At 46.1% G+C, this 24,202-nt stretch overlaps 1 non-coding gene across 1 annotated transcript; it reads right to left on the bottom strand.

The window, feature by feature from the left end:
* Positions 1-14,355: 14,355 nt before the first annotated feature.
* Positions 14,356-14,479, bottom strand: LOC112659737 (small nucleolar RNA SNORA54). Its single transcript, XR_003136480.1, has one exon. It is a non-coding gene; the product is annotated as a small nucleolar RNA SNORA54 (small nucleolar RNA).
* Positions 14,480-24,202: the final 9,723 nt, after the last annotated feature.

Below are 24,202 nucleotides of genomic sequence, written 5' to 3'. Positions count from 1 at the left end.
AGTGATTTTACAAAATTGAAACACACTCAGGAATTCCAGAAATCCAAAGGCTTTTGCCTGAATAAATTAATGTATAAGACATAGCTGATATTGTACGAGACACTGCGTAAACCACCATAAAACTCCCCGAGTATATTCCAACCCCACCAAGTACCACTTGCCATGTTTTGCTCACAGCTCTTTCTAAGAGGGAAATAAACAATCGGGAGTGCAGGGCTGCCCATTCACCCCACCATAGAGAGACACAGAAGATGCTGAGTTCAGACAAAACCCAAATTCCCTTCTCCTTCTCTCTTCCTACACAAATACTTTTCAGAGACTTCTCAGGCTTTTGATTAGCTATTCTCCAAGACCATCCCCCTGCAAGGACTGCATCTGCTAAAACGGAATCATCCTTCTGACAACATCGCTGAGTTTGGCCGAGTCCTGCTCATGTTCCGGCAGCCTAACGTGTGCTTTGACTTTGTTCCAGAAGTTGTGATGGATTTTCACTTTCACTTCCTCAGCCCCTTTCAGGCAGCCTGCAGAAACAGAGCTGGCCCCGCCATGGGAGCAGAACTTCCTGGCCTTTGCTGCACAGTTGGAAATGGGCTCCGAGTGTTCTTAAGAAAAGGGGAGCCAGGCCCCGCTATCCTGATCCTCGTCCCATGGGCAGCCAGCTGAGGAATAAACACAGCTGATTGCCACAGAGAAAACAACCAGGCCAGACAAACCCTGAGACAGCCTCACCCCTTGTTAAAATTAAAGCAACATTGACGTTTCATTTCACACCCACTGAGTTAGCAAAGGGAAGGAAAGTTACATGATGGTCCCAGATTCCAGTAAGAGTGCAGGAGCCAGACCCATCCCCACACACAGGCCTACTGAGCTTGACCATCCCCGGGGCCAGATCAGGACCCAGTATGCTCCCATTCCCTCAGCTACTCACTCAGGTCATCTCTGTTGCTTGCAACCAGAGTCCTGACTGCAACAGGAATCCAACACAGAGATGTTTAGCACATCCTTGCAATATTAGAGATGGCCTCAGCTTATCAGACAAGTTTACTAAAAATACTGATGATAATACTAATAATGACATATCAGCACAACAGAACTGGATGGGGCCTTAAAATGATAGAAAGACTGGGAGTGCCTGGGTGGCTCAGTGGGTTAAGCATCTGCCTTTGGCTCAGGTCATGATCTCAGGGTCCTGGAATCAAGCCTGGCATCGGGCTCCCTGTAGTGGGGAGTCTGCTTCTCCCTCACCCTCTGCTCCTCTCCCTGCTTATGCTTGCGCTCTCTCCCTCTCTCAAATAAAATAAAATAAAAATCTTTTTTAAAAAAAGAAGAGATATAACTGAAACAGGAACTCATAGAGATAGAATCATACAAGGATGAACAACTTCTATCCAAGAAACACAGCCAAAAGAATACAGAGACGGTTATATTCAGGATAAATAGCATTAAATAATCCAACGAATGGCTCTTTGTTATGGTAAAGGGTACAGTTCCCAACCTGAATACTGATGCCCACATAACAAATGGCATAGCACCAATGTTCATCAGGCAAAACTCACAGGAAGTACAAAGAATAGCAGACACTTCCACAGTAAAAGCCTGAAGGGCCCTCTTTTTTCCAATGATAGCACAAGGAGACAAAAATAAGGATTAATTAATTAATTAAAATAAATATATAGAAGCTTCGGCAAATAATCTCTTTTGTGCATCTTCCCTTTAAAAAAGCCTCCTCAAGATATTCTCTCTCTCACACAGACACATACACACACACACACACACACACACACACACAGTAGCAATAGGATAAAACCCTCATGACCGCCAGCTAAGGAAAGGAAGAACCCAGAATGAGCCCCACTTCATCCTTCTAAATGTATAAGCAGTGGAGCCTGTGCTAGGGCAAGAGTGGAACCTCTGGCTGGCCTTCGTTCAACCCCCGTTCTGCACCCCAACCCCACTTCCAAGTGACCTACATACATGGTCACACTTCGTGTTCACGGCCCTTCTGAGGCAGATTCATTTTACAGATGAAGACACCAAGCTGTCAAGAAGTTGAGTAGCCTGACACGACCTCCGAACCTCAGATCTCAAAGGAAAAGCAGCCCCTGAAGGTAGGGTGGACAGTTCAAGGGGCTTTTCTTTTTTTCTTTTTTTTTCTATTTTTTTATTTATGATAATCACACACACACAGAGAGAGAGAGAGAGAGGCAGAGACATAGGCAGAGGGAGAAGCAGGCTCCATGCACCGGGAGCCCATCCCGGGTCTCCAGGATCGCGCCCTGGGCCAAAGGCAGGCGCTAAACCGCTGCGCCACCCAGGGATCCCGGGCTTTTCATTTATTGGCTTGTTTTCAGATTCCATTTTGGGTTTTTCCACCATCTTTTCCATTGAAAATAAAATCAATAAGAAAATCTGTGAAAGGATTAGCACCAGCCTTCCTGTCTAGGAAATCTACCTGGCTCCCTCCCATCACCTCTGGGCTCACCACTCTGACCCCTGTCCTCTTCGGGGCACGGCTATGGCTGGACGTCCACCCTTATCTGCGCATGAGGCCGATTCATGGTGGACACTCAGGCCATCCAGGGTGGATGCATTGATGAGGTCACCAGAAATGGTAGGAGCAAGAGGCACAGAGGCCATTCTCACTATAGGATCTCCCTCTGTCCCCAGGGCCCCCCAGGGGTCTGTTCTTGGCCCTCCCCCCACCCCACTGTGATTAAGCATTCTCCCTGGATCTCAAATCTACGTCCTCTTCCCCATACCTGGTTTGCACCTGCCCGGGGTTCAGCCCTGGCCTCAGTTGCCTGCTCTCCATTCTGGAGCACTCTTTCTTCTGCTTGCCCACTCCCCTATTCCTGTTTCTCCCTGGCCCACTGTGTCCTTCAGAGGAAATCTAGGCCTCACAGCCTGTGTGCTCCCCTGCCCACCGCTGCCCCTTCATACATCACACCAAAAATTCCACTTTCCTAAAGACACCCTGCATGCCCTTCCCACTGGCTAGGGAATTCTGTATATGTGGGTTTTTTTAAGATTTTATTTATTTATTCATGAGAGACACAGAGAGAGAGAGAGAGAGAGGCAGAGATACAGGCAGAGAGAGAGAAGCAGGCTCCATGCAGTGAGCCGGATGTGGGACTTGATCCCGGGACTCCAGGATCATGCCCTGGGCCAAAGGCAGGCGTTCAACCACTGAGCACCCAGGTGTCCTGGGAATTCTGTTTGGTTTTTTGTTTGTTTGTTTTTTTAATTTAATTTTATTTATTTATTCATGAGAAAGATAGAGAGAGAGAGAGAGAGAGACAGGCAGAGACACAGGAAGAGGGAGAACCAGGTTCCATGCAGGGTGCCGGACATGGGACTCAATCCCAGGTCTCCAGGATCACGCCATGGGCTGAAGTCTGCACTAAACCATTGAGCCACCCAGGCTGCCCATGGAATTCTGTTTTTTAAATAACAGCTTGGGGACACCTGGGCAGCTCAGTCAGTTAAGCATTCGATTCTTGATTTTAGCTGAGGTTGTGATCTCAGGGCTTACATGTTGGGCATGGAGCCTGTTTGAGATTCTCTGTCTCCATCTCCCTCTGCTCCTCCCTAGCTCTCTCTGTCTAAAAAAAAAAAAAAAATCTGTTATTGAGACATAATTCAGATGCCATAAAATTCAGTATACAGGGGCACCTGGGTGGCTCAGTGGTTGAGCATCTGCCTTCGGCTCAGGGCGTGAACCCAGGGTCCTGGGATGGAGTCTCGCATCAGGCTCCCCACAGGGAGCCTGCTTCTCCCTCTGCTTGTGTTTCTGCCCTCTCTGTGTGTCTCTCATGAATCAATAAAGAAAAAATCTTTTTTAAAAATTTAGTATACAGTTCAATCGTTTTTAGTATATTCACAGAGCTATGCAACGACCATCACAATCAATATTATTTTTTTAATATTATTTTTTTAATATTTTATTTATTTATTCATAAGAGACACAGACAGAGAGAGAGAGGCAGAGACACAGGCAGAGGGAGAAGCAGGCTCCATGCAGGGAGCCCGACGTGGGACTCGATCCCAGGACTCCAGGATCACACCCTGGGCTAAAGGCGGCGCTAAACCGCTGAGCCACTCAGGCTGCCCCACAATCAATATTAGAACATTTTCATTACCCTCCCCCCTCAAAAAAAAAAAAAACCCATACCCACTAGCCTCCCCTCCCTTTCCTCTCCCAATTCAAGGCAATCACTAATCTACTTTCCGTGTCTGCAGATTGCCTCTTCCAGACATTTCACGTACATGGAATCACATAGCTGGTCGTTTATCACCGACTTCTCCCATGGATCATGTTTTTGAGGCTTATCCACACTGTCCCATGTACCAGGACTTTATTCCTTTATCTTGCCAAGTGATATTCCACTGTATGAACATGCCACATTCTGTTCTATGCATCAGTAGAAGGATTTTTCACTTTGTTTCCACTTTGGGGCTATTGTGAATAATGCTCCTATGAATATTCATGTTTTTATTTTTGTCGGGTACATACCCAGGAGTGGAACTGCCGGGTCCTATGGTAGTTCCATATTTGACCGTGAGAGGAATGGCCCCCTCCCTGTCTTCCCAGCTGGCTGCGCTGTCTCATGGTCCCACCCGCAGTGTGTAAGCCTCCCCCAATGCCTCCATCCTTTCACCAACACTTGTTATCTGACTCTTTTATCCTCACCGTGATACTGAGTGTAAAGTGGTTCTTACTGTGGCTTTAATTTACATTCCCATGAGAGCTAATGATGTTGGGGGTCTTTTTATGAGTTCATTAGCCACTTGTCTATCTTTTTATTTAAAAAACAAAATAGATATTCCTGGGTGCCCAAGTGGCTCAGTCAGTTAAGCTTCTGCCTTTGGCCCAGGTCATGATCCCAGGGTCCTGAGATTGAGCCAAGTCAGGCTCCCTGCTCAGTAGGGAGCCTGTTTCTCCCTCTCCCTCTGACTGCCACTCCCCCTGCTTGCGCTCTCTCTCTCTCTCCCTCTCTGTCAAATAAATAAAATCTTTTTTAAAAAGTAGTGAGAATTCCTTCACAATCTCTTTCATTTCTGCAATGTCAATGGTACACCCCCTCTTTTGCCTAGCAAAATTGCATTTCTCTCCTCAAACCCAGATTTTACTTAACCAGCTCATCACCTTCCCATCACACACACACACACACACACACACACACACGCACGCACACTTTCCTCACCACATTCTTCCATGTTCATGTCTGCCTCAATTACACCATCACTTTGTCACCACCCCGTGTCACAGCCTGTGTGCTTACACATCAGGCTATGAGCTTTCCAGAGGTCAAGACGTCACCACTTCTGTCTTAGTGCCTGGCCCAGGGTGGGGCTGGCTGGACAGTCACTGAACTGGATGGGTCTGTGTTGATATCAAAGAAGAACATCAAGAACATCGCTGCTCTCTCTGGCAGTGCCTGGAAGGCAGGGAGTGAGGGTGGAGAAAGCAGATGTGAAGATAAGAGCCAGTAAGGAGACACCCTTCCACAGGTGAGTGACACCCCTATGGGTCACAAATTCTAAGGGTCCTGCAGCGTAACAGAGTCTCCCTACACCATATAAATCAGCTGCAAAGGAAGCACAGTGTGTGGACGGCTCTGGAGGCAACACTACACTATTAGCTATTCATAAAGTGCCTCTATGTAGCCCTTTTGCTTTCTCCAGAGGTATTTGGCATGAGGGACTTGACAGATAAGTTTGAAAGTTAAAACCAGTTCCCACTAATGCTTTCCGGAGGTCCTTTGGACGCTATCGCCGGCCATCTGAGTCTGTAATAAACACCCAGGGCTGAACAAAGCCTGGCAGGGCTGCTTCATCAGGGCTCAGGAGGTTTTATGGGATCCCTTTGCTAATTAAAATTCACTCTTCCAGACAGCTGTGATCTTTGGTGTCTTATGTACCTGAAAAATATATCTTGACATTTAAGCCATACTCGCCGGGATGGTGCTAGTAGCAATAATAAGCCACAAATTCCAATCAGAATGAAAATGCTAAATTCTGTGTTGAGGCTTGCTTTGAAGGGCAAGGACACCCAAACTCCTAAGGTTTGTCATGAATCCATCAACATCCAGAGGACCAACCCCTCTCCCTGTCCTTGGAATACAAGGCCATCACAACCCAAGGTCTGCTGCCCACTCCTGAAATCTGAGGCCATGACAACAATGAACCACCTTTTTGCTCTGGACAATTTGGGATGCTGTTATGGGCCAGCTGGCATCTGCACAGCATACGGTTCAGAAGTGCCCTGGGGCCACACAAGGTCAGGAAGCTGGGTGAGCAGAGTCTCCACCCCCACATCAGTCTCAGCCCCATGCCCACGATGGCATCCAGCCACCACCTCTGAGGGTCCTTGAACAGTGGAGAGGCACCTGAGCTGCTGCTGGGTCTCTGCTCCCAGGCATCCCTATCCTGGGCCCCCTGGCTTTCAGCCACCCACATAAAAGAAAGCTCCCAAGGCCTCCACCACATTCCCTCCCAGGCCCCCAGGAGAGAGAACCCACATAGCTGGGTGGGAATGCTCTGTAAGAGCAGCAGGGCTTTTCTGTCTTTGGAGGTTCAGGCCATTCACCCTGACCAGGGTGGCTCTATCATGTGAGCCCCAAACATACTCCCCCACCATGCATTTGCAGATACCACTGTTCAACCAGAATGCCCCTCTCCATCTGCCCCCAGGCCAGGACCACCCTCCTCATGGTGTCTCCCTTCACCTGTACCCCACCAACCAAGAAAGATCAACCACCTTCCTTCCGGGATCCCCTCATGCCTCTGGTGCAGACAGCCCTGAGGGGTCTGTCATTGCCTGTTCCCATATGCAGGGAACACAATGTCGACTCAGGGGTGCAGCCATGGCAGAGAGCACAAGGGGAGCTCTTCCCCGGTGGTTAGGAAGACCCACCATGGGCCTCATGGTCGTATCAGGCTCAGGGAAGAGGGGGAGCCCTGGGGTCTTCCCTAGTGAGAAGACCATTCAAGGAAACATTATCTTTGTTTCTTCTGCTTCCTCTAGGGGATGGCCAGAGAGCACAGCTTTTTCAGGGTACAGAGTCAAAAGACAAAGGCACAGTAGGACAGGCCCAGAAATGGAGCAGGAGGGGGAGGGATACGGAACAGGTGCCCTGAGACCCCTTGATGATGCTCCGTGTCACCAAGCTGCTTCCTATTCTTTGCTCTGGGTCCCATCTGTCACCCGGCCACAAAAGGATTGTGTTAACAATACAAATGTATTACCTATTCACAAAATAAAATTTGTCTTTAAAATATGTACAAACGTGTGAGGTAGGTGCCAAGCGAGAAGCTGGCTACCAACACCACTATTGCTCTGGGACCCCACAGGCATGTCTGTGGGGGTGTCTGGGTAGGAGTGGTCGGAGGCACCCTGGGTGGGTCAACGCACCTGCTGTACCTCGGGGATGGCAGGAAGAAGTGGCCCAGCTTTTGCGGTGCTCGCTGCTAGGGATCTTCCTGAGCTCTCCACTTAATATTCTCTTCAGTTCACGACATTCTGACTGTGCCCTGGCTATTTGACCACTATTTGGTCTCCCTTTTTCTAACTCTTTTTTTTTTTTCCTTTTTCTAACTCTTATAGGTAGAATTTCTTTCTCTTTGTCTCTCTCTTTCTCTTCTCTCTCCCACTGTCTGGGACAATACTGAATGAAACAGTGCCCTGGGTATCAGCCTTATTCCTGATCAGCTAAGGATTATCTCTAGCCTGTCACCTCTAAGTGTAATTCTTGCTGTAGCTCCTTAGTAGATACCCTCTCCTAGTCCAAATCTACTAAGAGTTTGGGTGCTTTTTTGTTTTGTTTTGTTTTGTTTTAAATCATGAATGACTTTCAAATTTTATCAAATTATTTTTCTGCATCTATTGAGAAGGTCATCTGCACTTTTTATTCCTCTGCCCATTAAAGTGTTGGATTCACTAGTAAACTTTCCAATGTTAAATAAACATTGAGTTTCTGGAATGTCACAACCCTGACATAAATTGTTGGTATCTTTACCAACATATTGTTTTGATTCAATGTGCTAATATTTTACTTAAAAGGCTTTTTCATCCATGTTCAAAAGTGGATTGGCCCATAATTGACTTTTCTCCTAATTTTCTTGTCTAGTTTTAGTATTTCAGGTTTTAAATATTATGAGATGGGCTGAAGAGTATTTCCTCTTTTATGACCACAACAGTTTAAGACCAAGATGATCTAGGAGCACTGACGCTCAGTCTGCGGAGCATGTGACTCTTAATCTCAGAGTCGTGAGTTCAAGCCCCACACAAGGCATAGAGATTACTGAAAAAAAATTTTTTAAAAAGTCTTTCAAAAAGAAAAAAGGCCAAGATGATCTTCTCTTTTAATATTTTTTTAAAACTCACCTCAGTCTATTGTTCCCTGTATGAAAGATTATTTGCTAATAATTTAGTTCCTTTAAATGTTACTGGACTATTCATTCAGGTTGTCTATTTCTCCTTGAGGCAATCTCTTTAATTGCATTTTCCAGATGTTTTTAGAACGTTTTGGATATAAGGGCATGGAGTCATTCATATTTTTTCCTGCTATCATTTTAATCTTTGCTGTATCTTGTGTATATCTTCTTTTCATCCCTGAACTTTTGTGGGCACCTTCCATTTCTCCAGCTTTATTGAGATATACTTCACATTGCATAAAATTCCCCATTTACCATGTACAAGTCAGTGGTCTTCAGCATATTCACACCATCATGCAACTATCACCACCATCCAATTTTAGAACAAGTTCAAAATCCTCAAAAGAAACCCCATCCTCCCCCACCAGTAAAAGAAACTATATACCCATCAACCATCATTCCCCATTCCCACGGCCCTCTATGGCCTGAATTGTGTATGTCGGATGTTTAATTGTTTCACAAGTCAAAACAACAGGTTCCCTGGGTGGCTTAGTCAGTTAAGTATTTGACTCTTGATCTCAGCTCAGGTCTTGATCTCTGGGTTGGGATCCATGCTGGGTGTCGAGCCTACTTTATTTTTTTTAATATTTTTATTTATTTATTCATGAGAGACAGAGAGAGAGAGAGAGGCAGAGACATAGGCAGAGGGAGAAGCAGGCTCCACGCAGGGAGCCCAATGTGGGATTCGATCCCAGGACTCCAGGATCACGCCCTGGACCGAAGACAGGTGCTAAACCGCTGAGCCACCCAGACGTCCCAGCCTACTTCTAAAAAAAAAAAAAAAAAAAAGAGTCACAATAACATTAACAGGTATAAAATAGGTATCAAAATATACACAGAAAAAATATATATATACACAGAAAATTCTAACTCCTATCTCCACAATCCATAATCATTTTGGGCGGTTTTTTTCTGTATTTCTTTCTGCAAATATCAGGAAATGCAAATATATTTATTCCTGTTATTCACCCTTTCCTAAAGGGAAGATAATATAATTTGCACACTATTAAATACCTTCCTTTCCACTTGTTATATCCTACAGCACATTGTCCTTCCGTTTTACAGTGGTGATGTTTATTTAAGCAGTTCCCTGTTGACAGGCCCTTGGCTGCTTTCCAGTCCTTCTGCCATTACAGATGACGCCATGGTGTATGACCTCATTCACAAGCCATGTCATACCTGTGCATATCTATCTATACAACCGAGCACCAGAGGCGGGACAGCTAGGTCAGAAGATAAATGCATTTGAATTTTTTATAGGCGATGCCACACCGTTCTCTGTAAGTGCTGTACAATTCTGCGTCTTCACCACCCGAGCTAATTCCTTACAGCCACACCACGTCATTTCAAATGTTAAGTTTTTTTTCCAACTGGCTTGTGAGAAATGGTGTCTAGGTAGTGGATCTCTCTTTTTTTTTTTTTTATAAGATTTTATTTATTTATTCATGACACACAAAGAGAGAAGCAGAGACACAAGCAAAGGGAGAAGCAGAAGGAGAAGCAGGCTCCCTGCAAGGAGCCCGATGCGGGACTCGATCCCAGACCCCAGGATCACACCTTGAGCCAAAGCAGATGCTCAACCGCTGAGTCACCCAGGCATCCCTAACATGGATCCCTCTTAAGAGTGAGATGGAGCATCTCTTGATGTTTAAGGACCATTTGCATTACTTTTTCTATGAACTATTTCCTCTGCTCATTTTTCTATTGGGTTCTGGGTCTTTTTCACACAAAAGAAAAAGGTCTGCTTAAATTGTCTATTGCTATGTATGATGTTGTGATTTATAAAAAGAAATGTGTTTGATCTTTGTCCTATTCCCTCTTCCCTCCTCCCCCAGGGAGCTCCCCAAATCCTCAGAATTTATGAGACTAGTGAGCATAACAAAGGTGACTTTTGTTATGTTTATGAGACTAGTGAGCATAACAAAGGTGACTTTTGACCCCCACCCAAGGATGGGAGCTGGCTGTAGAGAGAACCAGCCAGCATAGAATATTGGACCTTTCAGTCCCAGCCCCCTGATCTCCTGGGAGGGAGAGGGGCTGGAGATTGAATCAATCTTACCATTGGCCAATGATTTCATCACTCATGCCTATGTAATGAAGCCTCCATTAAAAAAGGACAGGGTTCTGGGAACTTCCAGGTTGGTGATGACATGGAGATTTGGGGAGAGTGGCTCCCCTAGAGAGGGCATGAAAGCTCCGTGCCCCTTCCCCATACCTTGCCCGATGCATCTCTTCCATCTGGCTGTTCCTAAGTTCTATTCTTTCATAACAAGCCAGTGTTCTAGTAAGTAAAGGGTTTCCCTGGATTTTGTGAGCCACTTTAGCAAATTAAGGAAACCCAAGGAAGGGATCGTTGGAACCTCCAATCAGAAGCACAGGTGATGGGACACCGGGGTGACTCAGCAGTTGAGCGTCTGCCTTTGGCAGAGGGCATGATCCCCAGAGTCCTGGGATCGAGTCCCACATCGGGCTCCCTGCCTCTCCCTCTGCCTATGTCTGCCTCTCTCTGTGTGTCTCTCATGAATAAACAAATAAAATCTTAAAAAAAGAAAAGAAAAGAAGAAGTACAGGTGATAACTTGGATTTGTCACTGGCACATGATGGAGAGAGCAATCTTGCAGGACTAGGACCTTAACCTGTGGGATCTGACTCTCTCTCCAGGGAAACAGTGTCACAGTTGAGTTGAACTACAGAACACCTAGAGGGTGTCAGAGAATTGTTTGTTTGATGGTGCGGGGAAATCCCTCATGTTAGAATTAATGATCACAACCTTTATTATGTAACAATCCATTCCAAACCATAGTGGCTTAAAAAAACAATGATTTATTGTTCCTCAGGATTCTAGGGTCAAAAGGGCTTAGCTGAGTGGTTCTTCCCAGATTGTACCCAGCTGGGCTTACTCACCTGGGTGCGTTCAGCTGGCAGCTGGGCTGAGCTGGACAGTCCAAGAAGACTTTACTTACTTGTCAGATGTCTTCATGATTCCTATGTAGGCTCTTCAAGTGGCTGGCTTGGGCTTCTTCACAGTATGGTGGCCCCAAAGTAGTCAGCTTTCTTGCATGGTGGCCGCCTGTCAAGAAGGAGGACACAAGAAGCTGCCTATCCTCTAAAAGCCTAGATTGAGAAGTCAGAGAACATCATTTCTGCGTTCTACCAGTCATAGAGAATCATGGGGAGCCCAGACCCAATGGATGGGAAATGAACTCTACCTCTGGATAGGAGAAGTGATGTGGGGTACAAGGAAGGAAAATTTAGTGGCAGCCATCTCTCAAGACCATCTGCCAGCTACGTCTATATTAGGCAATTTATCCCTCCATGTAATTAGTTAGAAATATTTTTGCCAGGGTATATGGTCTACTTTGGTGTATGATCTGTTGATGCTTGAGAAGAATATGTACTCTGCTGTGTTGGGTAGAATGTTGTGTAAATGTCAATTAGATCTTGGTACTGATGATTTTTTTTAATGTTGGTATTAATGATTTTCTGTCTAATTTGTCTTTTTAATTGATGTGTTGAAGTCTCCAACTAGAGTTGTGGAGTTGCCTATCTTTTCTTTCAGTTTTTTCTTCAGTTTTTACTATGCATATTTTATGGTTCTGTCATTTGATGTATACACATTTAAGCTTAATATAGGGATCCTGGGTGGCGCAGCGGTTTGGCGCCTGCCTTTGGCCCAGGGCGCGATCCTGGAGACCCGGGATCGAATCCCACGTCGGGCTCCCGGTGCATGGAGCCTGTTTCTCCCTCTGCCTGTGTCTCTGCCTCTTTCTCTCTCTGTGTGTGACAATCATAAATAAATAAATAAAAATTATAAAAAATAAAAAATAAATAAATAAATAAAAAAGCCTTAATATGTCTTCCTGGTGGGGCAGGGGCTCCTTGATAGTGCTGGGCAGGGTTTATGAGTTCAGCTCCTAACTAAGTTTCTATGGATACCACCCAGCCTGGTCAAGGAGGGATGCCTTAAGTAGTGTTCCCCACAGCCCCCCACTGACACATTGAGGGGATGGTCTCATTACTGCTGAGCAGTGGTTAAATTCCTGACTCTCCCCTAGGTCTCCTCCAACAATACCCCAATAAGGAGGCAATGGGGTACTCTATTATTGCTGAGAGAAAGTGGAGGTCCAGACTTCCCACATAGTCTCCACTGACACAGCAGGGTGCTAGGGTGCCATTGCTATAAATTCTAGGTCCTCATTTGGCCTTCTCTGACACCACCCAGTGATGAAGACATAGATTGGGGTACCTCATTAGAGCTCAGCAAGTATGGAAGTCTAGGCTCTTCACACAGGTTTTGATGATGGTGAGGGGCGGGGAGTCATTTTTCCTGTGGAGTCTGGCTGACATAGAGTGGTTACTGTCTAAAAATTTTCTGTCTTGGTAAGCTGTCTCTCTCCCAGTCCTTTGAACACAGACAGCTGGCTTTATTGAGGTCTTACATCACTCTGCCTGTTTCTCTCCACCTTATATTTGGGTTTTTTTTTTTTTTTGTAGATTTTATTTATTCACGAGAGACACACAGAGAGAGAGAGAGAGAGAGAGAGAGGCAGAGACACAGGCAGAGGGAGAAGCAGGCTCCATGCAGGAAGCCCAATGTGGGACTTGATCCCGGTACTCTGAGATCACGCCCTGAACCAAAGGCAGACACTCAACCGATGAGCCACCCAGGTGTCCCTCTCCACCTTATATTTGTATTTCAGGACGTTTAGGTATACTTAGGAGGAATAGGGAAAAGTGTATCTACTCCAATTTCCAGAAGCAGAATGAAAGTTTCTTCTTAATACAATGAAATTTATCAGACCTATTTTATGGCTTTTAACTTTGAGTGATAGGAAAGATGTCCCCATTCCAAGGTCATAAAGAAATTTGTCATGTGATCGTCTAGTAATTTTATGATCTCATTTTTTTAATACAAAATTTGATCCATTTGATACTCGTCATCATGAGCATTGTGAGGTATGAACCCAACTTTATATTTTTCAAAATGACTAACCAGTTTTTCCAACAGTTGCTGCTATTTAATGTATAGATATGTCTATCTTTTTTTTTAATTTTTTTTTATTTATTTATGATAGTCACACAGAGAGAGAGAGAGAGGCAGAGACACAGGCAGAGGGAGAAGCAGGCTCCATGCACCGGGAGCCCGACGTGGGATTCGATCCCGGGTCTCCAGGATCGTGCCCTGGGCCAAAGGCAGGCGCCAAACCGCTGCGCCACCCAGGGATCCCTAGATATGTCTATCTTTACTATATTAGGAGTACACCTCTAGAAGCATCTGGGTGACTCAGTCAGTTAAGTGTTTGCCTTTCGCTCAGGTTATGATCCTGGGATCCTAGGATGGAGCTCCACATCAGATTCTCTGCTCAGCTAGGAGTTTGCTTCTCCTTCTTCATCTGCCTTTCCTCTCCCCTGGTTGCACAATCCTTCTCTCTCTTTCAAATAAATAAAATATTTTAATTAAAAAAAATAGTACACCTCTAATTTTTTTGGCATTTAGCTATTATGCCTTGCCTATTCTTTTATTTTTAACTTTTCTTAATCTTTGTTTTAGACTTGTCTGTAGTGTGCAACCCACAGGTTTTATTTTGTGATCTAATCTGAAAATCTCTTAAAAGATGAGTTTAGTGCATTTATAATTAATAATACAAAATATGTTTCTTCTTGGTTCTGTTATGTAATGTACTTGCCTACTACAAATACATTAAATTATTTTATTATTGTTCTAATTTTGGCAAGGTTTGTATTTTTATTTTGCTAATTACTAAAATTATGCATAAAGGATGCCTGGCTGGCTCAGTTGGAAGAGCATGAGATTCTTGATTCTTTTTGGGTGTCGAGATTACTTAAATATTTAAAAATAATAAAAAAATAAACTAAAATTATGCAATAATTAGATGTTAAATCTTTTTCTCCCAGGCTCTGTGTCTCCAGGACCTGAAACAGAGAGCCATGAGTCAGTCTGCCACAGTGTTGCTGTAGCTGCTGGAGCACTGGAATGGAGCCCATTAGCCACCACCAGATTAACAGGCCATGAACAGTGCCCATACGTTAAATCTTTATATAACAACTCTTGCCTCCTTCTTTTTCAGATATTCTTTATCTCCCCACTATGAATGGAGTGGGGGGAAGGGTGCTTCTAGCCCTCTCTTTCCCATTCTCTCCCTGTCCTCTACATCCCAATTTAGGACATTCATTTTCTTTTTCTTTACTTTGCTTGCCTAAAGGTTTCTTCATCTTTGTTTACCTTTGACTTAAGTGTGCTTAAAATCCTACTGCCTGATTTGCTAGTTTTAAAAATACCTTTAACTCTTAACTACAGAGAACACACTGATGGTCACCAGAGGGGAGGTAGGTGGGGGGATGGGGTAAACAGGTGATGGGGATGAAGGAGGGCACTTGTCACCATGAGCACCGAGTGATGTAGGGAAGTGTTGAATCACTATATTGCACACCTAAAACTAATAGTACACTGTATGTTAACTAAACTAGAATCAAAATTTAAAACTTGATTAAAAAGTAAATAATAGGGGCACCCAGGTGGCTCAGGAGGTTAACCGGCTGCCTTTGGCTCAGGTCATGATCCCAGGATCCTGGGATGGAGCCCCATGGGCTCTCTGCTCAGCAGGGAGCCTCCTTCTCTCTCTTCTTCTGCCCCTCCCCCTGCTTGTGCTCTCTCGCTCTGTCAAATAAATAAAATCTTTATTTCTTTTTTTAATTTATTTGGTTTCTTAGACAAGTGCTCAAGGGAACCCTGTGGTTGGTTATTGAATGTTTAACACTTGTCTCTAGCCTTCATACAGTTTAACTTGACTAATAACCCTTGGCTCACATTTTCTCTTATTGGCAATCTTGTGACTGTTACCCTGCTGTCTTCTGACTCTGTGTTGACTTTGAGCGATGGAGAAGTGTGATGCCAGCTGATTTTCTTTCCCTCAAGTAACAGTTTTGCCTGACTGTGCAAAACTCTTTATCTTTAAAGTCCAATCATTTTCTAAGATAGGTATTAACATTGACATTCTGTGTCAATTTTCTCTGGAATACATTGTGCTTTCTCAATGTATAGATTAAAATCTGTGTTTCGGGAAGCTTTCTTAAACACTTTTTTAAATGTTGGTTTTGATTCACTCTTTTGGTTTCTTCCTCATAAATTCCAATAATGCATCTATTGGGTCTCCCTTATCTGTTTTCTCTACCTATCACTTGCTATTTAAAGATAATTTTTAATTGATTTATGTCATTGTGTTAAAATTTATATAAAATAATATTTACAATTGTACCCATTTTTAAATTTTTTAAGATTTTACTTATTTATTGTAGAGAGAATGAGAGAGAGCATGAGAGAGTAAGAGAATCTCAAGCAGACTCCCCACTGAGCACAGAGCCCAACATGGGGCTTGATCTCAGGACCCTGAGATCATGACCTGAGTGAAACCAAGAATCAGATGCTTAGGGGATCCCTGGGTGGCTCAGCAGTTTAGTGCCTGCTTTTGGCCCAGGGCGTGATCCTGGAGTCCCGGGATCGAGTCCCACATCGGGCTCCTTGCATGGAGCCTGCTTCTCCCTCCACCTGTGTCTCTGCCTCTCTCTCTCTCTCTCTCTCTCTGTCTCTCTCATGAATGAATAAATAAAATATGTTAAAAAAAAAAAAGAATCAGATGCTTAGGGACGACTGGGTGGTTCAGCGGTTGAGTGTCTACCTTTGGCTCAGGGTGTGATTCGGGGATCTGGGATTGAGTTCCACATCGGGCTCCTTGCAGGAAGCCTGCTTCTCCCTCTGCCTGTGTCTCTGCCTTCTCTCTCTGTGTCTCCCATGAATAGATAAATCCCCCCCAGAAAAAGAATAAGATGCTTAACTGACTGGGCCACCCAGGTGCCCCTGTTCATTTCTGAAATTGTTTTGGTTTTTCTTCTATTTCCTAACTTCTACTACTCCCTAATATCCACCCACTATCCACCCATCTCTTTCTCTCTGGCTATTTCTATCCCAATGTCCTAAATTTCTGCTTTGTAATCTTCATCATGGCTTCAACTACTTAACTAAGGTATTTAGTAGTAGTAGTAGTAGTAGTAGTAGTAGTAGTAGTAGTAGTATGTGTTGGAAGGTTAGGGTACAATTTCCCCCACTTTTGAAAACATTTTTTTTAAGATTTTACTTAATTTGACAGAGAGAGAGAGAGAGCACAAGCAGAGACATAGGCAGAAGAAGAAGCAGGCTCCCTCCTGGAAGCCTGATGCAGAACTCAATCCCAGGACCCCAGGATCACGCCCTGAGCTGAAGGCAGACATTCAGCCACTGAGCCAGCCAGGTGCTCCTAAATAAATAAAATCTTAAAAAAAAAAAAAAAAAAGACCCTGGGAAAAAATAGCAAAGTAAAACTAAAAGAGGATTCATTCCCAAGCTCTGAGACCCTTCAACAGCCCCTCCAGCAGCTGGGTGCCCCCAGGGGATCTTGGGTCTGCCTTCCAGGGATGCATCCTCTTCCCAAAGGGGTTCTTTCTGGGTTGGCCACTTCTGAGTGCCCTCCTAGCCCACCCACTCCTTCTCACCTCTTCCCTTTGATTTTCAATCCTATTCACAGCAATGCCTCCTCAGGGAAGAGCCCTCACCTTCCAGGATCTGCCCCCTCAGATTCCTCCTCATCCCCCCTTCCTGTCCTGCTGCCCCACTGTGACAGCTTTGGGCTACAGTTATGTCATTTGAGTCTTGGAGCTTTCTTCTGTCTCCTAGATTCATTAATGGTGCAGTTTTGTGTTGTCATGGGTGGGGGAGGCAGGTGTCAGACAGAAATGAAGAGATCTAGAACTCAGCTCCTGCCTGAACCCCTCCAGGTGGTCCAAGGAGCTTCATCACCAAGTAACTTGATCTTGCCCACAGCTCACTTGGGAAGGCACAGGGAGCCGTCCCAGCCCATGATACTGGGGGGCCCTAGGCTGCCCTAATGTGGCTTTCTCACCAAGGAGCTGAGGATACTGCCCTCTTGCATGCTTAGCACCACATTTTTCTTGGATTTTTTTTTTTAAGATTTTATTTATTTATTTGAGAGAGAGAGAGAGAGAGAGAGAGTGTGTGTGTGTGTGTGTGTGCGCACGCACACACAGCAAGGAGGGGGGGCAGAGGAAGATGGAGAAGCAGGCTCTCTGCTGAGAGGGGAGCCCAACATAGGACTCAATCTCAGGACCTTAGGATCATGACCTGACCTGAAGGCAGACGCTTCACTGACTGAGCCACCCAGGCACTCCTTTTTCTGGGATTATTGAAACAGGATGCAATATTGCAGTTCAGTTCTGATGCTAACCATCAAGAACTAGCTAGCATCAGACTCTGCAAGTTAAAGCACAGACCCCAACAAGATTTCTCTGACTTCAGATGCAAGCTGCAGTTTCAGGGGTTCCCAGGCCACCTGCACTTCTGACCAGCTGGTTACAAATTTAGGAGTTCTCATGATCCCCTCGGTTTCACTAATTCACTCAAGTGGTTCACAGAACTTAGGAAAGTACTAGGCTTATAGTTTTATTATAAACGATATAAATCAGAAGAACCAGCCTAATGAAGAGACACATTAAGGCAAGGTCTCAGAAAGACCCAAACACTGGGCTTCCATGTCTTCTCTCTCAGCATCAGGATACAACACCCTCCCTGCACTTAGAGGCATTCACCAACCAAGAAGCTTACCCGAACCTCAATGTCTAGAGTATTTTTGTTTTTGTTTTTATTTTTATTTTTATTTATTTATTTGAGAGAAACAGAGAGAGAGCAGGAGTAGGGGTAGGAATATGGGGAGAGGGAGAAGTGACTCCCCACTGAGCATGGAGCCTGATGCTGGACTCAATCCCAGCACCCTGAGATCATGACCTGAGCTGAAAGCAGATACTTAACCGATTGAGCCACCCAGGCCCCCCTCAATATCTAGAGTTTTCATTAGGGTTTCATTACGTGGATATGGTTGATTGGATCATTATCCATGTGATTAAATGTAACCTCCAGCCCCTCTTCTATCCCCTAGCTCAAAGCCCTAAGCCTCTAATCACAAGGCTGGTCTTCCCCGGGTCATTGCCTTAGCATAAACTCAGGTGTGATCCAAGGACCACCATGAATAACAAAAACTCTCCCATCACTCAGAAATTCCCAGCCCTCAGAAGCTTCATCCCAGCAACCCAAGACAAAAAGCAGATGAATTCTTTATTACAGCACATAAGGACTTTCGGGTGACTGTGCCCAGAACAGTGGGAGGCTAAAACCTGTCATCAGAGCAGCCAAAGAGACCAAGAAAAAGGCCCCAGAAAGAGAGGATGGCAGACAGGAGAGCTGTTTCCATAAAGAGCTACATAAAGAACTGTCTTGAGACTTGTTCCTCTGGCCTCAGAAGGCAAACCAGAAACGAGCAATTCTAGGTCCAGGAGACAAGTTGCTCATTAGGGAAAATGTTCTTCCCGTTTGAAGTGATTTCAGAGAGTGCCTGCCATCTCTGCAAGTGTCCTGGGGCTCCCATGTGTTAGGAAGAAAGATTCTTTCTGAAAGAAAGACCCTGCTCTGGGGGAAGGGACCAGGTGACTTCCAACATTTCCTGCAAATCACAAGAGCCTAGCGCCGTGACCAGATACTCCACACACACCCAGTTAACAGTCAATCTGTGTCACTGCCCTCCAGGTCTTGGCATATTATGGGGTGGGGGAGATAGAAGAGTACCCGAGAGCCCACCCTCATATACAACAGGTTGCAGCATGAGATTGAGTCATAGACAAAGTCTGCAAAAGGCCCCCTCGGAAGGACTCACTGGTCCTCTTTCATCCTCACGTCTCTCCTTGCCATGGACTGTGTCTACTCGGCTCTTTCCCCATAGCACTCTTATCCTCAAATGCCTATTCACAAGCCCCAAATGAGGCTCCAGGACAACCCTGCTCAGCCAGAAACTCATAAAGGTGAATCTTGAGCAAAGTGCCAAAGAGCCGTGGTCTCTGTTCTCCGTGGCCAGAGCAGCTTTGACCTCTCCTTCCTCAACATCCCCTGAGTCTGCTGTTAGCAGAGCCCTTCCCTGAAGGTGGGCTGGGGTGAGGTGATTCCTCCCTGTCCAAGCACACCTTGTGTCCCTCTCCTGCTCACCCAGTCTGTCTTCCTGGGCACTTTCTCTAGACTCGCCCTGCACAAGCTCATTGGGATTCTGCTGGGATTCTGCAGAGCAAGGTTCCAGCATATCCTCTCACCTCATCCCCTGCCTGTCCTGTCCCCTCTGCATGGTGTTCCCAGAGGCTACCCTTCTCTTGCTGTGTCCATGACTTTCACACTCTCCTTAGGTACTCCTAAGACCCATGGCTTCCCGTCCTCCCCAAATAGACCCCCAGTGCCTATTTCCCGGCCAAGTCCTCCTCCCATCTGTGATGGAGACACTCAACCATGGTTGAGTTTGGGATGGGAGGAACACATTCTTCACTTTGTTCATCTCCAACTACTTCAATATTTCACAATTCGGTGGCTGGCCAGCTATGATGGTTAGTGTTTTGTTTGTTTGTTTTAAGATTGTATTTATTTTTTTGAGAGTGAGAGAGAGACCACCATCAGGGGGAGCAACAGAGGGAGAGGGAGAAACAGACTCCCCTCTAAAGCAGAGAGCCCTATACAGGACTCTACCAAACCACCCTGGGATCATGGCCTGAGCCGAAGGCAAACATCCAACCCACTGAGCCCCCAGGAACCCCTATGATGGTTAGTTTTATGTGTCAACTTGGCTAAGCTGTGGTATCCGTTTATTCAACTCTCCACTAGTCTAGATGTTGCTGTGAGGGTATTTTGCAGACATGATTCATCCCTACAAGCAGTTAACTTTAGGTAAGGGAGATGATCCTCGATAATCTGGACGTGCCTTCAGCAAAGCACAACTTTTCCTGAGTAAGAAGAAATCCAGCCTTGGACCACAGTGTCAGCTCCTCCCTGATGGTTTCAGTCTGCCCTTCCTCACTGCTTCCCCTGCAGATTTCAGACCGGTCTCGGCAGTCTACAGCCATGTAAGCCTTGCAATGAATAAATCAATGTCCTCTCTGTCTGTCTCTTTCATGTACAGGCTGATTCTGTATAGGCCCCGACTGATACACTCCCTGACAGCATTGATTAACCTCAAATTCATCATTCTCCTTCTCTCGGCCCCCACCATCATGCCCACCAAGATGCTCTCCCAGGGAGTCCTCATCCTGGTGAATGGCATGGCCTGCCTTGTACCTGTCCACATCAGAAACCCAGGGGTGTCCTCCCTCACACTCCCAGTCAGCTGGCCCATCCCATCTCGAATCTGCACCCAGCCTTCCATCCTCTCTGCCTCTACCTCTTTCCTTCTGGCTTCAGCACAACCATGTCACTGGGCTCTCTGTCCCCATGATACATTCGTCCTCCTCATCCCATCCACCAGCTGCATGGTCTCTGAGAAGTCTCCTTCCCCTGTTTATCTTTTTTTAAGATTTTATTTATTTGTTGGACATACAGAGAGAGAGAGAGAGAGAGAGAGAGAGAGAGAAGCACAAGAAGGGGGACCAGCAGCCAGAAGGAGAGGGAGAAGCAGACTCTCCTCTGAGCAGGGATCCCGGTGTAGGACTCGATCCCAGGACCCTGGATCATGGCCCAAGCCGAAGGCAGATGTTCAACCATCTGAGCCACCCAGGCGCCCCCATTCCTCTGTTTAAAGGCCTCTCCTGTGTGTAGCATGAAGTCCACTCCCCATGCCAGCAAGCTCTTCCCGTCCCTCCCCATACCTCTTACTCCAACAGATAAGCCCCCAGTTCTGTGCCTGGAATGAGCTTCCTTCTCTCACCTCTGCACCTTTGCTTCAACTTTGCCTCCTCCTCAGCCACCTCACCTGAACAAGGCCAGATCCTCAGGCCTCCAGCTAGCACCTGGTTGGCTGCTTGCTTCCCCAAAACCCCAGCAAACTCAGCTTCCCTGGGAGCCTACTTCCAGGCCGAAAAATGCAATAAGCATTCAAGAATATTTGCCCAAAGAATATGAGGACAGGCCGATTTACCCGCTCTTTCCTTTCTCCCTTTTCCTTTTCCTAGTCAGAATGCAAACCAGAGAAATGCATTTAATTAGTTTGGGGGTTTACTAAAGGGAATTTCCTGGTCTCTGTTCATGACTTAACTGCAGATGATTAGGACAAAGAAGATTTCGCCCCTCAGGAACAAAATAAAACTGCTTTGACTCATAGGCAGGCTTAAATGGAGTTTTTTTCTAAATAAGTTCCCCTCTATTTGGTGATTCTTCAATATGTCCCAGAAGAACAGGTGGCTTCAGGTCACTTCTTTGGGGTCTGCAGCAGGTGAGAGGAGCTTTGCTCTGCTCCATGTTCTAGCTACTCCTGCCACTGGTGCCTTCATGACAGTATCAGATGGAACTCGCCCAGAGCATCTTCGCTTCTCAAAACAGAATCCTTGCCCTTGACTTTGAACCTTTGTCTCCAACCCTGTCATGGAATTCTTCTACGCATTAACTCCTTAGATAAAGCTCCAGTCCAACACAATCATCTAGACAGCAGAGCCCAGAGTCTGGTCCTGCCTGCTGGGCAGGGCCACCGGGGTCCCAGGCCTGTGGAGCTGGCCGGTCCCACCACCACAGGACAGCACACACAGCCTGCTGAAACGAGTAGCACTTGGCCAAGAAAGCACAGATGAACTTGCACCTGACTTTGACTTCCTTCCCACTTGAGATCCTTCCCTTCCCTCCCACGGCTCTCAATTCCTGGAATCCTGTGACAATGGGTCCTCCCTGGAAAACCAGGGACAGTGACGAAACCAGCATTTCTTGACTACTGCAAGGCATAATCTCCTGCAGTTAATTAAATGAAGAGATCAGAGGAAACAAAGATGGCAGACCCTGAATCCAAACAGTCTGGTGCCCATCGCATTGGTGAGGACAATCCCGGGGTCCCTAGGGGAGCCAGCCTCTCTTCTCACCACCAGGGGCTCCTCCTGCCGCCTTTGGCCCAAAGCTCAGTGCTCAGAGTTGGCCTCACCCCCCCACCCCGAGTTCTAGCCTCGCTCCAGAGAGACACACCATCCCCCAGTAATTTTCCACCCTGGCATTCTGGATTCCTGCTACTCAATCCGCTTGGAGACAAAGTCACACTTTTTATATGCTCAGAACTTTAAAGTCCTCTGATACAGAGATCAAACTCAAAGGGAAGAACAAAAGACATTCTATAGCTCCAGCAGCTAGAGGAACGAAGGGGGTGGCTGCCAACGGCAAAGCAGGTGAGCCAGCACCGAGCCCAGCAGGCCTGCCACCTGGCCGCCTGTCCCCGCGGCCCACTGCTATGGAAACCGCACACAGCATCGCGGCTCCCAGCACTCTCCAGGAGGAAGAGGTTTGCCAAGGCCACTCTGTGGGTAGAGAACAGCCAAGCAAGCCTCTGCAAGCTGGCCTTCCTGTCTCGGATCTGACACCTGCTCTTCATGGGCGTCTGGGACCTGGGATCGTCTCTCACCCAAAAGTGGGGAATAATATCACAAGATGAGGGGATAGATAAGAAATGTTGATTCAAAGGCTCTGGCCACTTCATGAGCTTGAAGTGACTCGGTGTTTTGATGACTGTGCATTGAATGGCAATGATGAGGATGGCTCTTGAGAAGCCAAGTGGGAAAGTGACCCTCCACTGCTTCCAGTCAGGACACATAATAGAGAAATTACTCTTCTTGGTTCAGGGATTCTCTCCCAGAACCCTTCCATGCAATGTGCAGACAACTGCCAAACAGCAATATTACACATTTATTACCACACCAAACTACAGCAGGTCTGTGCTAAGAATCAAAAAGTCGTGGGACACCTGAGTGGCTCAGCCGGAAAAACATCTGCTTTCGGCTCAGGTCAGGATCCCAGAGTCCTGGGATCAAGTTCCATGTCTGGCTCCATGCTCAGCAGGGAGTCGGCTTCTTCCTCTGTCTCTCCCCCACTCATGCTTTCTCTCTTAAATAAATAAAATCTTAAAAAAAAAAAAAAGTATAGTCACTAGTCTCTTCTGCATCCTGCACAGGCCACTGGAATTAAAACCAGCCTGGACATGGCTCTAACCATCTCCTTCCTCCACTAGGAAACCTTCGGCGACTGCCCATGGCCTGCAGGAAAAATCCAAAGCTCTTGATGTATGGCAGCACAAGTTCTCCACAATCTGTTTCTGATCTTCCCTCCCACAGCTCAGCAGCTTGGACCTGGCCTCCAGCCACCCGGTGCTCCACATCATCCCTTAAACATTCTGGGTTCCCTTCCACGATTCCTCATCTGGTTGCACCACAAAGCAAATAGAACACACTGTCTACTTCTGAGCAGCTTTACTTGTGCTAATAGAAACCTGGATAATACCTGGCAACTAATACAACACTGTGGAGAGAAGGTGCAAGTGGGATTACTTGGTACCAGAAGACAAGGAAGGATTAGAAATTTTCCCACGGGGGAGAAAGAGATGCTCTCAGACATTGCTGGAAAAGAATAAGATGGTTTAACCCCTGTAAGGGGAGACAGCTGGCAAAACCTGCCAAAATTATAGATGCAAGTATCCTTTGAGGCAGCAATCTTGCTTCTGGAAATTGATTCTGCAAACACCCCTGCATGCATACAAATGGCAGACGTACCAGATTATTCATTGGCACGTTCGTTGGAATGGCAAAAGATTGGAAACATCCCAAGTGGCCCTCAATAACAGGCTGGTTAATGTGCTATGACATCCACCCAGAGGACTCTAAGGCTCTGGGAGAAGCAACAAGGGAGATCTCTGTGGACCCCTATATAAAG

This window comes from Canis lupus, chromosome 11, assembly GCF_003254725.2.
Source record: "Canis lupus dingo isolate Sandy chromosome 11, ASM325472v2, whole genome shotgun sequence".
Taxonomy (NCBI): domain Eukaryota; kingdom Metazoa; phylum Chordata; class Mammalia; order Carnivora; family Canidae; genus Canis; species Canis lupus.
This window is presented reverse-complemented; position numbering and strand designations above follow the sequence as displayed.